The following is a 14,868-nucleotide window of genomic DNA, read 5'->3' on the forward strand; positions in this document are numbered from 1 at the left end:
CATCACCCCAGTTTATGCCTTTGCTTCTACCCAGGTTTTTTGTTGATTTAGCTTCCCTCTACATCTACACTGCTTTAGCCCCTAGACATCACCCCTGTCCATGTGGGGTCGGTGGCCTCGTCATCCACCAACTCCTCTTCCAATTGCGCACTGCCCCCTTACTGCAAACCGCACATGACCACAGCTTGCCTTGATGGCAACTGTGTCTCATGATCCCCACTTAGGTCCAGACAAGTCGGTGGCGGGTCCAAAACCCCAAAATTGGAAGGAAATGGCAGATGCTGCAGTATTTCTAACACCTGTTCCTGGTGCTCGGGCCTGGTCTGTGTTGTACCCTGCACCCTGCTTAACGCATCTGCCATATCCGAAGTTGTGCTGAGCGCATGCTAATGTTTCGTGTCCAGTGCAATGGATGGGATGGGATTTCACATAAGTCTGCCACCCATGGCCACTCATGGTTGAGCAACTGAGGGAGTTGACTTTGACGAACCCGAGGGTTTTGGAGTTGGAACTACATCAAAGGTCTGTGCTGCTCACACACTCTGCTCAACACATGATATGTTTAGTGCCAGCAGTGTGGAGACATCGCACAACAGCCGTTGTTCCAGCAGGTACAGGCGTTGTAGGAGTGCATAGAGGCTAGCAGCGGCAACTATACACTTTAAAAACTATCCGCACAAGCGCCACACTTTCACCAGTAGCTCAGGAACATTGGGGTACCTTTTTCAAAAGATTAGCAGCAATGAGTTAAAAACGTGGCCCAGGCATGGAATATGTTGCAGGCTGCCAAGCTACAGAGCCAATCCCAGGTTACGGCCATTATCACACATGACAACATGCCTGGGCCCAGGTGCAGTGGCAAAAACCACATTGCCGTCTCATCGAGGATGGCATGACTCACTTTGTAGGCAGTGTGCTGTCTGGCCCCCAAGCTGATGAGCTTCAGCACGGCCCGCTGACGTCTCCCCACACCAGTGTTGCAGCGTTTCCAGCTCGTAGCTGGGGTCAATTTAACAGCGGAGGAGGGTGGTGTTTCAGCCCTCCTCCCAGGAATGTTGTGTGGGGAGACAAGTCAGGCCACCACATTTTGCGACCCGGTCCACGCCTCAACTACATTCAACCACTGTGCCCAAATTGAAAGGTAGCGTCCCTGTCCGCATGCACTTGTCCATTCGTAACTGGTCACATGGAACTTTAGGGCTAAGCGCTGAATTTAGGGACCGCCTCATGTTTGGGGGAAAGTGCTGGTGTGGACGGCACAGTGCGGTGGCGCAGTAGACACTCTGCCCAAAAAGGGCAGAGTGTCCCCCAGCCGGGATTCCAACATCTCCTGGGCCAGATTTCTTGAGATGAGGCCGTTGAAGCCTTGGGCATGTGGGTGGGTTGCGCTGTACTTTAGCATGAAATGAAAGGCTTGGGAGATGGGGAGTTGCTGGGAAGAGGCGCATGATGGCGCGGGCAAAAGGAGAAATGGCAGGAAAAGGTGAGGATAAGGGTGAACTCCCCAAAGTGTCAGAGGCAGATGTGGAGGTGTCCTGGCTCCTGGTCTGGACTGCAGCGCCAGCCCTGTCAACAGTGGAAGAGGCAGTGGCCGCCAGGCCAAACGACGATTATCCTGCGCTTGCTCTCACCCACTGAGCCCAGGGCTTGCCTTCCAAATGATGGCACCCGCAAGAGGTGGTGAGATTCCTCTCCGCAGATCTCCAAACCATCTTGGACTTGCAAATTGCACTAAATTTGTCATGTAACTGACATGTATATGATGAGTCTATCCATTGTCTGTTCATTTTGGTGAAAGTCAGCCTGTCAGCTGACAGACAGCTGTGCTTGTCAGTGATGATGTCACCGGCTGCTTGTACCCCCAGTTTTTGCTGCTTAGCTTGCCTCCACATCCACACTGCTTTTGCCCCTACACATCACCCCTATCCATGCCTGTGCCTCTAGCCATAAGTCTGCCACCCATGGAAACTCATGGTGCAGAAAGTGAGGGAGCTGACTCTGAGGAACCCTTGGGTTTTGTAGCTGGTACTCCATCAAAGGTCTCTGCTGCTCACACACCCTGCTGAACATACGGTATCTAGGGTTAGAGCGTGTGGTGACCTCGCACAACAGTAGGTGCTTCAGGCAGATGTAGGCCTTGCTGGAGTGTATTGCGGCTAGCTCCAGGTACTGTAGACTTGGGAAAGTGGGTGTCCAAGTGCCGCACTTTCACCCTTAGCTCAGCTAATTTGGGGTATGTTTTTAAAAATCATTGCACCACTACATTGAACATGTGGGCCAGGCATGGAACGTGTTGGAGGCTGGCAAGCTCCAGAGCCCTCCAACAAGCTAAAAAACCTGGCCCCAGGGGCAGCGGGGATAAACAAATTGCCATCTCATCCAGGATGGCATCCCTGACCTCAGAGGCAGTGTGCTGTCCGTCTCCCAAGCTGATGAGCTTCAGCCCAGCCTGCTGACGTCTCCCCACACCAGTGTTGCAGCGTTTTCAGCTCGTAGCTGGGGTAAATCTAACAGCGGAGGAGGAGGAGGGTGGTGTTTCAGCCCTCCTCCCAGGAATGTTTTGTGGGGAAACAAGTCAGGAAAATTCTTGAAACGGGAGAGTTTTGCATCTTTGCCCTTGCTGCCTATGGACATCCCTTTGCCTCTAGCCACCATTTTCCCTGCTTTGCTTGCCTCCACATCCACACTGCTTTTGCCCCTAGACATCACCCCAGTCCATGCCTTAGCTTGTACCCCCAGTTTTTCCTGCTTAGCTTGCCTCCACATCCACACTGCTTTTGCCCCTAGACATCACCCCAGTCCATGCCTTAGCTTGTACCCCCAGTTTTTCCTGCTTAGCTTGCCTCCACATCCACACTGCTTTTGCCCCTAGACATCACCCCAGTCCATGCCTTAGCTTGTACCCCCAGTTTTTCCTGCTTAGCTTGCCTCCACATCCACACTGCTTTTGCCCCTAGACATCACCCCAGTCCATGCCTTAGCTTGTACCCCCAGTTTTTCCTGCTTAGCTTGCCTCCACATCCACACTGCTTTTGCCCCTAGACATCACCCCAGTCCATGCCTTAGCTTGTACCCCCAGTTTTTCCTGCTTAGCTTGCCTCCACATCCACACTGCTTTTGCCCCTAGACATCACCCCAGTCCATGCCTTAGCTTGTACCCCCAGTTTTTCCTGCTTAGCTTGCCTCCACATCCACACTGCTTTTGCCCCTAGACATCATCCCTATCCATGCCTCTTCCCCTAGCCATAACTCTGCCACCCCTGGAAACTCATGGTGCAGAAACTTTGGTTGCTGACTTTGAGGAACCCTTGGGTTTTGTAGATGGAACTCCATCAAAGGTCTGTGCAGCTCACACACCCTGCTCAAGATATGGTATTGTAGGGTTTCAGCGTGTGTGAATGACGGACAACAGCCTGTGTTTGGACAGATGTAGGCCTTGCTAGAGTGTTTTTAGGCTAGCAGCGACTCCTGTGCACTTGCAAAAGTGGGCGCACAAGCGCCGCATTTTCAACAGTAGCTTCGGTACATTTGGGTATGTTTTTAAAAAACTTTGCACCACTAGGTTAGACGTGGGCCAAACATGGAACGTGTTGGAGGCTGGCAAGCTCCAGAGCCGCTACCAGGTTCCAGCCATTATCACAGGCGTCAAAATGCCAGGCCCCAGGTGTAGCAGGGAAAAAAAAATGCCATCTCAGCCAGGATGGCATCCCTGACCTCGGAGGCACTGTGCTGTCTGTCCCCCAAGCTGATGAGCTTCAGCACCGCCTGCTGACGTCTCCCCACACCAGTGTTTTAGCGTTTGCCGCTAGTAGCTGTGGTGGAGGTTGCAGCGTCGTAGGGTTTCAGTCTACTCCTGCCATGAATTTTGGCCTGGGAGAGGAGATAGGCCACCCCAGTTTGCACCCGGGGAACAGACTCCACCACATTCACCCTGCCTGTCATTAAAGATAAGCACTGCAGCATCCCTGACCACAGGCGCTTGTCCAAGTGTCGGTGGTCAAGTGGACCTTGCAGCAAAGCGCGGAACTAAGGGCCCACCTGATGTTGAGTGACACGTGCTGGTGCAAGGCGGGGACGCCACACCGGGAGAAGTTGAGACGGCTAGGGACGGCATAGTGAGGTGCCACAGTTGCCATCAGGTCCGGGAAGGCGGGAGTTTCAACAAGCCGGAACGCCAACCTCTCCTGGGCCAGCAGTTTAGCGATGTTGGCGTTCTAGGCTTGCGTGGGTGGGTGGTTAGCGGTGTATTTCTGCCGGCGCTCCAATGTCTGAGAGATGGTGGGTTGTTGTAAAGAAGCGCCTGATGGTGCCTTTGATGGTGCAGGAGAAGGAGATAAGACAGAAACAGGGGAGGATGAGGGAGAAGTCAACAAAGTGGCGGAGGCAGATGAAGTGATGTCCTGGCTCGTCCTCTGGAGTGCATCGCCAGCACTGTGAGCAGAGGCAGTGGCATGAACGGCGGGCGACGTTTGTCCTGCCGTTGCTGCCTGCCACTGATTCCATTGCTTGGATTCCAAATGACGGTGCATTGAAGTGGTGGACAGGTTGCTCTTCTCAGGGCCCCTACTCGATTTCGAGAGGCAAATTGTGTAGACGACACTATATCTGTCCTCGGCCCATTCCTTGAAAAAACTCTACACCTTCAAGAAACGTGCCCTCGATGGGGGAGTTTTTCTGGGCTGGGTACAAAAGGGAACATCTTCGGACATTCCGGGTCTGGCCTGGCTTCGGCAAAGCAGCTGACCTCTGCCTCTGGACATGTCTCTGCCTCTAGCTACCCTTTTTGGTGCTGCACCTGCCTCAACATCCACACTACTTTCCCAGCTTGACATCTGCCTTGTCCAGGTGGGGTCGGTGTCCTCGTCGTCCACCACCTCCTCTTCCAACTCCTGTCTCGCCTCCTCCTCCTGCACAATGCGCATGTCAACTGGCTGCCCTGACAGCAACTGCGTCTCATCGTCGTCGATGAGGGTGGGTTGCTGGTCATCCGCCACCAAATCGACCAGAGATGGAATGGAGGAGACTCTAGTGTTTGAGCATCTGGACACAGATACTCGTCTGTTAGGTCCGTGGAATCGCGAAATGGAGGGGCAGGTTGCGGTACAGTCAAAGGAAGGGAGAACAGCTCTGGGGAGCAAGGACAGTTGGGGTTATTGTTCTGGGAAGATTGGGAATTTTGGGTGGAAGGAGGACAAGACTGTTGGGTAAGAGGAGGTAGAGGCTGACTGGCTGGTGGACAATGTGCTTTAAGCGTTATCCGACAGCCATTGCAAGACCTGTTCCTGGTTCTCGGGCCTACTAATCTTTGTACCATTCAGCCTAGTTAATGTGGAACTTTTGTGCAAAGCGCAGAACTTAGGGCCCGCCTGATGTTAAGGGACACACGCTGGTACAAGGCTCAACTCACCCTAAGTGCCAAAAACACTGCTGGTGCAAGGCTCTACTCATGCCAAGGGCCTCAATCTCTGCTGGTAGCTCAGCTTAAGGTCATGTAACTTTGTTTGGAAGGGCTCATGTTAAGGGCTAGAAAAGTGAATTTTGGAAGGTCTTACCACATCACACACACACACACACACACACACACACTCAAAATGACAGTTAAGGGTGAGGGCTTTTGGAATTCCCATTGCCTATTCCATTTGTGGTTGTCATGGGGAACGTGATTTAAAGGGGTGGTTGTTACTGTTTGTTGAGCTTAAATTGGGGTTTGTGTCCATCCATTTGGGGAGTAAAGAAGGTTTCCAGGTATTTTCCCACTTTGATAGAGGTTTTTTTGAATGTGGAAAGTGTGTAGTTGTTAGGCAGTGATGTTGGGGTAATAGAGGGTCTTTGGTGTGTTAGATGCCCCCAGGCATGCTTCCCCTGCTGTCCCAGTGTCATTCCAGAGGTGTTGGCATCATTTCCTGGGGTGTCATAGTGGACTTGGTGACCCTCCAGACACGGATTTGGGTTTCCCCCTTAACGAGTATCTGTTCCCCATAGACTATAATGGGGTTCGAAACCCGTTCGAACACACGAACATTGAGCGGCTGTTCGAATCGAATTTCGAACCTCGAACATTTTAGTGTTCGCTCATCTCTAGTCCTTTTCTCAAACTTTAGTAAAACCTGTTACAAAAAGACTTTATGGGACACCAGCTTAAGCTTCAGTTTTTACAGTAATTTTTTCTGATGCGGTAATTTTGTGATTTTCTTTTGCAACCCTACAAGATTACATAAACGTATTCTTAGGGTTCCGCATCCTGAAATGACTTCTGAATATTAATAAAACCAGATGGTTTTCTAATAATGACAGATATTAAATATATTGAGATGAATGCATGTAATATAGCTGTACTAACTAAAACAAATTAACGCAACACTTCAGGATGTACTCTGGTATTTTCTTCATTATGTATTAATTACTACAGTATTATTACTACTATTAACCCAATATAAAATACACTTAGTTTTATGTTATTTATTGCTTTCTATCAATTAGCAGCCTTCTCCTTCCCGCTCAATAGGCTTCTGTGTGCACTGAGTATGAAGATTCAAATAAACAGTCTGAATGAAGATGAGGAGGAGAGCAGACTGAGGCCCCATTCCCAGGAGGTAACGCGCCACTCATTCTGACACATAAACACGTGTCAGAGTGAGGCGCTTCAAAACAGATCCAATTGACTTCAATGGATGCCATCTTACGTGCGCTACACATTAAAATCAATGGGTTAAAAAGCCTCCCATTGATTTTAATGTGTAGCGCGCGTAAGACAGCACCCATTGAAGTCAATGGGATCTGTTTTGAAGCGTCTCACTCTGACATGTGTTTATGTGTCAGAATGAGTGGCGCGTTACCTCATGGGAATGGGGCCTCAGTCTGCTCTCCTCATCATCTTCACTCAGACTGTTTATTTGAATCTTCATACTCAGTGCACACAGAAGCCTATTGAGCGGGAAGGAGAAGGCTGCTAATTGATTGCCTCATTCTGTGGAGTGCTAGAGTCTTATCTTTAAGATAAAGCAGTGTCAAAAGAGCTCCTTCTGTTGAATATAGCAGAGTTTAAAAGCTGCAATTTGACTTTTCCAGGAACCTCTTTCTTCTGCTTCTTCTTTCCATTGACATCTATTTAAAAAAAATAAATAACTAAGCCTAACCAAGTAAGTAAGTAGAGATACAATATGAGATATCAGAAAGTTTCTAATATTCATCTGTATTCATTTATGAAAAGGTTTTTTTTTCTATAATTGGAGGTATAGTTTAGAAATTAAGCTGCAAACAGCTCTCATCCATTATTGATTTTTTTTGAGAGACGTTAAAGAATATGTACATTTTTGCTTCTACATCCAACAGACTGCATCAATTTCTATTTGATGATTTAGATCTATATGAAATGTATGAATTTAAGTATCCTAAAATGATACTTTACCATTGCCTATGTAGATAAACATAAATTTTAAAGAAGTCTTGTCTGTTCTAGCCTCACAGTTATGAAGGAATCCTCTCTGTTGGCCAGAGTTCCAGATTGTGTAGCCTGTAGCCTCCATTCACTCCTCCCGCTTTCTAAAACTCAACATGGAGAAAACGGAGTTCATCATCCTCTCTCCACCCCGTACAGCCCCTCTACCTTACCCATCTATCAAAGTTAACAGAACCACTCTTACCCCTGTCCCACGGGTCCGATGCCTTGGGATAACCCTGGACTCTGACCTATCCTTCAAGTCACACGTTCAAATCCTCAACACTTCCTGCCGCCTTCAACTCAAGGACATTCATCGAATCTGCTCCTTCCTCACCCCAGAAACTACTAAGATGCAGTGGACAGTGTGTAGGGGGAGGAGAAGGATTTTTTTTTTATTGTCCCGTCCCTATGACTTCAGATAAAGCCAGAGGATGAGTTACCATGGATTTGTGTTTATAATATCACCGCCATTATCAATCAGAAAGCAAACTTTCCACTTAAATCCTTTATATGCTGTGGTCAACACAGTGGTTTTATAAATAAAAAGTAAAAATAGACTTTTTCCCCCTTGTTGATGAAAAAAAGGAAAAACACACAATTGGTATCACCAAAAATATGTTAAAGTACATTAGTTAATAAACATGATAACATAAACTTGAACAACATAAACTTCAGATGACAGAATTAATCTTTTCTGTTAATATTATCTCTCAAAAAGTAATGAAAATGAACCAAAAGGTCTTATGAACCCATAAAATAGAAGTAAAGTCATATTGAAATAATGTGCAAAAAGTTTTGAAAGTGGGAATGCAGAGAGGGAAACATGTTAGGCCTCGTTCACATCTGTGTTGGTGATCAGTTTGGGGGAGTCCGCATGGGGACCCTTCTGAACGGACTACCAAACGCATTGGCAAGCGGTGTGCAGTGAAAGCATATGGACCCCATAGACTATAGTGGGGTCCGTGTGCTTTCCGCACGGTCTCTGCACAGAACATGTGGGCAGAAAAGTACTTCACGATCTACTTTCCTGTCCGCATAAATCGTGTGGAGACCTTGGGGAAAGCACACGGACCACATTCTAGTCTATGGCAGACCTGGGCAATGTACGGCCCGCGGGCCATATCCGGCCCTCTGACTGATTCAGTCCAGCCCGCACAGCTTGACTAGGGAGGCGTGTCTAGGGAGGCGTGTTTTAGTGCCGGCAGGACAGTGAGTGCAAGAAGATGGAGACATGTGTGGTGTGTGTCCTAAGGTACTGAGAGGGGAGGGAGGTATGGGGGATGTCTGTTTGCGTCTCTGTGTGTGTCTGTGTGTGTCTCTGTGTTTGTCTGTGTGTGTCTCTGTGTCTGTCTGTCTGTATGTGTCTGTGTGTGTGAGTCTGTGTCTGTGTGTGTCTCTGTGTCTGTGTGTGTGTGTGTGTGTCTGTCTGTGTGTGTCTCAGTAACCTAGGGGCAGAGATGGAAGGGGAATGTTATACTGGGGCAGAGATGGAGGGGGAACATGAAACTGGGGGCAGATGGACGGGTGACATGAAATGGGGCAGATGAAGGGGGATATGAAACTGGGGGAGAAATGGAGGGGGGGGACATAAAATTGGAGGTATATGAAGGGGGCACTTAAACTGGGGGGACATTAAACTGGGGACAACTGGAGGGGGCATTAAACCATGGAGGTAGCTGGAGGGGCACCTGTCTGCCTCTATTTGCCCCCAGTTTAATGTCACCCTCCAGCTACTCCTAAGGTTTAATGTCCGCTTCCAGCTACCAGAGTTTAAGGTCCCTCTCTAGTTGCCCCCAGTTTAATGTCCCACTTTATCTGCCATTAATTTATTGTTCCACTCCAACTACCTCTACTGCTATCGTCCCCCTCCAGCTGCTCATGTCCCCTCTAGTTTCCACCAGTTTACACTGGGGCACCAGGAGAGGGACTTAATACTGTGGGGCAGGGAAGGGAACATTATAATGTGGGGGCATATAATGTACGGGTGACTGTAGGAGGATTATACTTTGTGGGGGCACAGGGAAAGATGATTGAGAATGGGTGGGGTTAATGCAGAAGTGGGTGGAGCTAAATTTGCAGCGGTGTGCATAGCCCTCTAGAATAGTTTCAATTTCTTATGCGGCCCCATGGGAAAATTAATTGCCCACCCCTGGTCTATGGGGTTTGTGTACTTTCACAGCACAATGTGCAGACTCCCTCGAACAGATTACCGACCCAGATGTGAACGAGGCCCTACTGGTTTAAGTTTAACATGCACTAGATGGCTAAAGGATTAAAATGTACATAAGGCAACAGAGTTATCTGCCAGTAATATTTATTTCAGCTATAAATTCAAAATCTGAAATAAAAAAGTGACAATTTCAGGAGGGTTTTTGAAATTTTAATGTGAATATTAAGGGGTTAATAAGTAATTGTTTTTCTTATAATGATTTGTTGTGTCATTCTTCTGTTATCATCCTAGAAATACATGAATTCTGTAAATTGACAAGTGTTAAAATTCTCTTTGCCAAAGGGGGTTTGTCCATACACAGTTTGACACTGGCGTCACTAGTTGAACAGTGTCATATTGGTAGCACAGCAGTCGCACAGAAGGCTGAAAACTTACTACAACTCATTAACACATGAACACATTAATCGTATGATATAACATGTGACTATCTAATACTTGCTAATAATCTATTATTTGGTATTTATATATTTATAATATTTGTCTCATGAAAAAAACATAGAGGGGAGTTCACCTCTAATATCCTATATGAACTACAACAGAGTAGATCTCACTCTCGTGGACCCAGATATACACAAAAAATGAAAAATTGGAGAGTATAAGCCCAATCATACAAAAACATAAAGGCTATTTATAAAAAAATATCAATATAATATACAGCCACCAATAAAAATGGGAAAAAGCAGCAAAAGAATACATATATATATATATATATATATATATATATATATATATAGGAGGAACTAAAAAGTATAAGTGACCTGCAGAACCCAGTTATATATGCTGCAGGGGAAATTTATGAATAACTAAAGCTTCCTATAGTGTTATCCGCTATAAGCTACTCGATGGATTGACTTCCATCTGAAAAGGGGGTGTCTTCATAAGACCCAATCTCTATGGGTGAGGTGAGTCAGTGGAACCCATCGCCCACTGTTGGACAGCGATATGGCTGAAAGTACTAAACAGAAAGCCGTAATAAGCAAATCTGATCGAGTACTTGTCTACTTGCTAATGCCAACTTGCTGATGGTTTTTAGATGGCACCAAGATATTTTATTTTATGCTGAACTACAAAGTAAAAATGCTCAGACATTCTAAATTCTACAAACTCAAACTCTACAGCCATTATTAAACAAAGCTTCTGCCTTACTTTAACTTGTATATAAAACTGTATTTTGCTTTGTTTAATAATCAATCTGCTTAATCTCCACTTATTCCAACATATATAATATAGCGACAAAATTAGAAACAAGTCACAGCTATGGTCGGGGTTTTATGTATCAATATTTGATTCAGGTTCCTGAATGAATCAACATTTATGAATAAATATTATGCTGTATATTGTACAGTTCTATACATAATTATATACAATAGTTGCAGATATAAATGTCTTCTGACTGCAGTGGGCATGGTGTGGTTTTTGTTCTGTCTCCATACGGCATAAAGCCATCTACTTTTGTTTAGACTGTCAGATGGGTGGCATCATTCTTATGTATTTATAATTGAAAACATCAAAGAAGCAAATGTAAGCATAAGTGGCAAAGAAGATTAAGAAGAGTGACTGAATTCCTGCATGGATCGTATCCAGGCTTTCATCACACTCTGGAAGCTAGCAAGAAGAGGTTTGTTTGGTACTTAGTAGAAGGCTTTGTGAACACTGGGCTTTCTGTTTCTTAAGGCCGAGGATAAAATTAATTTTATTCTTTAGTGATACTTAAAAAAAAAAAAAAGCATTAAAGAGAAAGCATTGCATTCATATAGCATAAAAATGGTGGCGTGCCTCCATAACGGTGCCAGTCAGAGCTCTCCATTAACCACTTCAGTACCGGGCCAATTTGTGGTCCAGGACCAGACACATTTTAGGTTAATTTTGTATGTGCGGTTTTGAGGGCTGTAACATTTTTCCCGTATGTCGCAGTCAACTAATTTTTGCGTCTTTTTTCGGGGACACATAGGGCTTTATTTTTATGTTGTTTTTATTTTCAAATGTGTTTTAATTTTTTTTTATATCCGGGAAAATATAAACAAAATAGGAGGGAGATTGTGTCTGGTTTTCAATTTATTTATTTATTTTTATTTAATAACACAAAGTGTCACTGAAAAACTTTATAATATAGTTTTTCCTCTCCGTTACGGTAATTTTTATTTTGTATGGTGTTGTCGGGGGTGGGGCTATAACCTTTAATAACGGCGTTTTATTAGCGTGATATAATTTTTTATTATTATTATTTTATTTACATTTTTTAAAAAACTTTTTTATTATATATATATATATATATATATATATATATATTTTTTTTTTTTTTTCCCAGATTGCGTCCCCATAAGGTGATAAGAGACCTTTGGGAACATCTGATCACCTTTTTTTTTTTTTTTGTACTGGAGGCTGATTTCTCCTATAACTGGGGCTGGTACATTTGAATCCAGCCTCCTGCACACTGTATATACAGCTTACTGAGCTGATCTGGGTCTGTAGGACCCAGCAGCTCTTGCAAAACGCTGCTCCCAGCGGATCACGTGACCGCCGGGTCAGAGGGCAGCTGAATTATGGCAGCGTCCATAGCTGTGTATACAGCGCTCATTGAGCGCTGTATACACAGCGATCGAGAAGGTAGGGGAGGTAATAAATCTTCCCTGCCATCTCTCTGTGAGCTCCGACTGAAGTAGCTACACGATCTCTGTGCAGCTGTGTTCTGAATGGACATATCGGTACGTCCTATCAGAACTAGGTAACCACTTCCCGGACGTATAAAGTCTATGGGCGGTCCGGAAGTGGTTAAACAATATTCTCACTATACTGCTGCTTCCTGTTATAAAGTGATATCTGAACAACCAATATGTGGCTGCTCACCCAAACTTGTCTGTTCTTTTAAAAATTCAGGATGTCTCCCCATATTTGGGTAGACATTATGTAAAAATTAGCTCCCTTTAAGTGAATAAGAAGTTAGGCACCTCCATGATCGGCAGTTTGTGTTCATGGGTTGCTTTAAGTTTTGTCTTAAGCAAGTGAAAGGCATGTGCGACTGAGTTGTGGTCTGGTGATTGACTCGGCCATTGCAGAATGATCTACTTCTTTGCGTTAAAGGGGCTCTATCATTGGGAAAAGTCATTTTTAGCTAAGTACATACTGTACTTGCATAGCCTTTAGAAAGGTTATTCCACACATACCTTTTGTATGTAAATTGCCTCAGTATTTTTTGAATAAGTCCATTTATATTCATATGCTAATTAGACTCCTCTGCACACTCCGGAATTGTCTGTGTACACCCTCTGCTACTCTCTATGTGTATGAGAGTAGAGGTTGCTGTGCTGATGAATCTTCTCTCTGATCTCACACACATAGCAGAGAATAGCAGAGGGTGCTCACAGACACTTCCGAAGTACACTGAGGAAGCTAATTAGTATATGAATAAAAACAGACTTATTCAAAAACTACTGAGTCAATTTACATACAAAAGGTAGGTGTGGAATAGTCTTTCTAAAGGCTATGCAAGTATGTGTTGAGCTAAAAATGACTTTTCTCAATGATAGACCCCTTTACGGCAAAGAAGTTAAACATTCTGCAATGGCCGAGTCCAGGGGTGAACCTACCCCTTTTGACGCTCGAGGCAAACTACAGAAAGCCGCCCCCCCTCCCGGAGGAGGGGGCGGAGCGAAGGGGCATGGCCGAGTGAAGGGGACGGTGCTTAGCGCCGTTCGCAGGCAGAGAGCAGGCACGGAGATGACCTGCTCTCTGCCTGAGCATGAGGGGAGGCTGCTGGAGCAGCGCTGCTCCAGTGGCCTCCCCAAACCACCGCTTGGTGCTAAGCCAGTCCGGGACAGCTTGTCCTGGACTGGCTTAGGTGATCAAAAATGCCGCCACCCCTGGGGTCCTGACATAGCACCACCTGAAGCGCTCACTTCAGGTCGCCTCATGGGAGGTGCGGCGCTGGCCGAGTCAATAACCAGACCACAACCCGATCGTACATACCTTTCACTTGCTTAAGACAAAACTTAAAGCAACCCACGAACAAGCAACAACTGAAGACGGCTACAGTAAAGGCCTGATAAAGCCTCACAAAGGACGAAACCAGCGTGTGGCGATGTGCATGGTTTCCAGACTTGAGGCAGTCATTTCTTGCAAAGGATTCTCTACAAAGTATTAAAAATTAACATTTTATTTATGGTAATGTTAATGTGTCCAATTACCTATGAACCCCTGAAATAAGAAGGCTTTGTACAAAAATGCTTGCAACTCCTAAACTTTTATCAGAATAGTTTTGTTCAACCCTTTGCATTAATCCTGGAAGTATTCAATTGCATTTCAGTTGTTTCATTTGAAATCCAATGTGGGTGCATGTAGAGCCTAAATCCTGCACATTGTGTCACTGTCCAAATATTTCTGGACCGAACTGTATATATATATATATATATATATATATATATATATATATATATCTGTAAAACAATAACAATCTAAGACATAAATTGTGTAAGAGAAACAGCTTCCTCTGCTTCTCTCCAATAGCAGCTCATGAATGGCACACACATGGTTTATATCACTTGCCTGCTGGTTGTTCTCAAGCATGCCTTGTTTAATGCCGAGTACTGTACACAGTGTGATATTCCCCACTGCTCTCAGTTTCCTGATCTCCACACGTGCCTCGCTGATTTTAGACAGAATAACACAGGACCTGTCATCAGTCCAGCCACGCAGCTAGGGAAGGTAAGATGCCCTTGTGAGCGCAGGAGTTTGTAGCTGTCACTCATGCTTTGCTAAGAATTGCGAGCTGAGAAATGTAATAAATCCTGAGCTTGAGCCCTGGCCAATTGATTGTTCTGGCTGTTCCTGTTATCATGTCTGTTCACATTATCACATTACAGCTTACTGTGAAGGCCTGTGCTGCGAGACCTGCAATCATCCATAACTATGCTCACAAAGTCCCTGTCCAGACCTGTGCAAAGTGTGCTGACCCTTCACACTGATCCGCACAATAAGCCAATGATCTGTCTTGGTAAAGAACAGTTTATAACAATACACTGTCTGATCCCAGACACCTCTCGGATATACTGGAATAATCTATTAGATAGGGGATCTGTAAACTTTACTTTTCTCAGCTAAGAGTTTTAAAGCATCATACATTTGGAAACTTATATAAATCTTATTTGTATTTTGCATCTCTCCACAAGGTAACCTGAATATGCTACGCGAAAAAAATATT

The 14,868-nt window shown here is 45.3% G+C and overlaps 1 protein-coding gene and 1 long non-coding RNA gene across 4 annotated transcripts in view; one reads left to right on the top strand and one right to left on the bottom strand.

The window, feature by feature from the left end:
- LOC142197996 (uncharacterized) overlaps positions 1-14,868 on the top strand; it is a 215,827-nt gene that overhangs the window by 179,909 nt on the left and 21,050 nt on the right. The window contains exon 2 of the long non-coding RNA XR_012715338.1: positions 8,656-8,712. This is a non-coding gene — a long non-coding RNA (uncharacterized LOC142197996). The remainder of the gene's footprint in view (positions 1-8,655; positions 8,713-14,868) is intronic.
- KCNAB1 (potassium voltage-gated channel subfamily A regulatory beta subunit 1) overlaps positions 1-14,868 on the bottom strand; it is a 266,191-nt gene that overhangs the window by 30,782 nt on the left and 220,541 nt on the right. The window lies entirely within an intron of this gene.

The sequence above is a fragment of the Leptodactylus fuscus genome, chromosome 3, assembly GCF_031893055.1.
Source record: "Leptodactylus fuscus isolate aLepFus1 chromosome 3, aLepFus1.hap2, whole genome shotgun sequence".
Lineage (NCBI taxonomy): Eukaryota > Metazoa > Chordata > Amphibia > Anura > Leptodactylidae > Leptodactylus > Leptodactylus fuscus.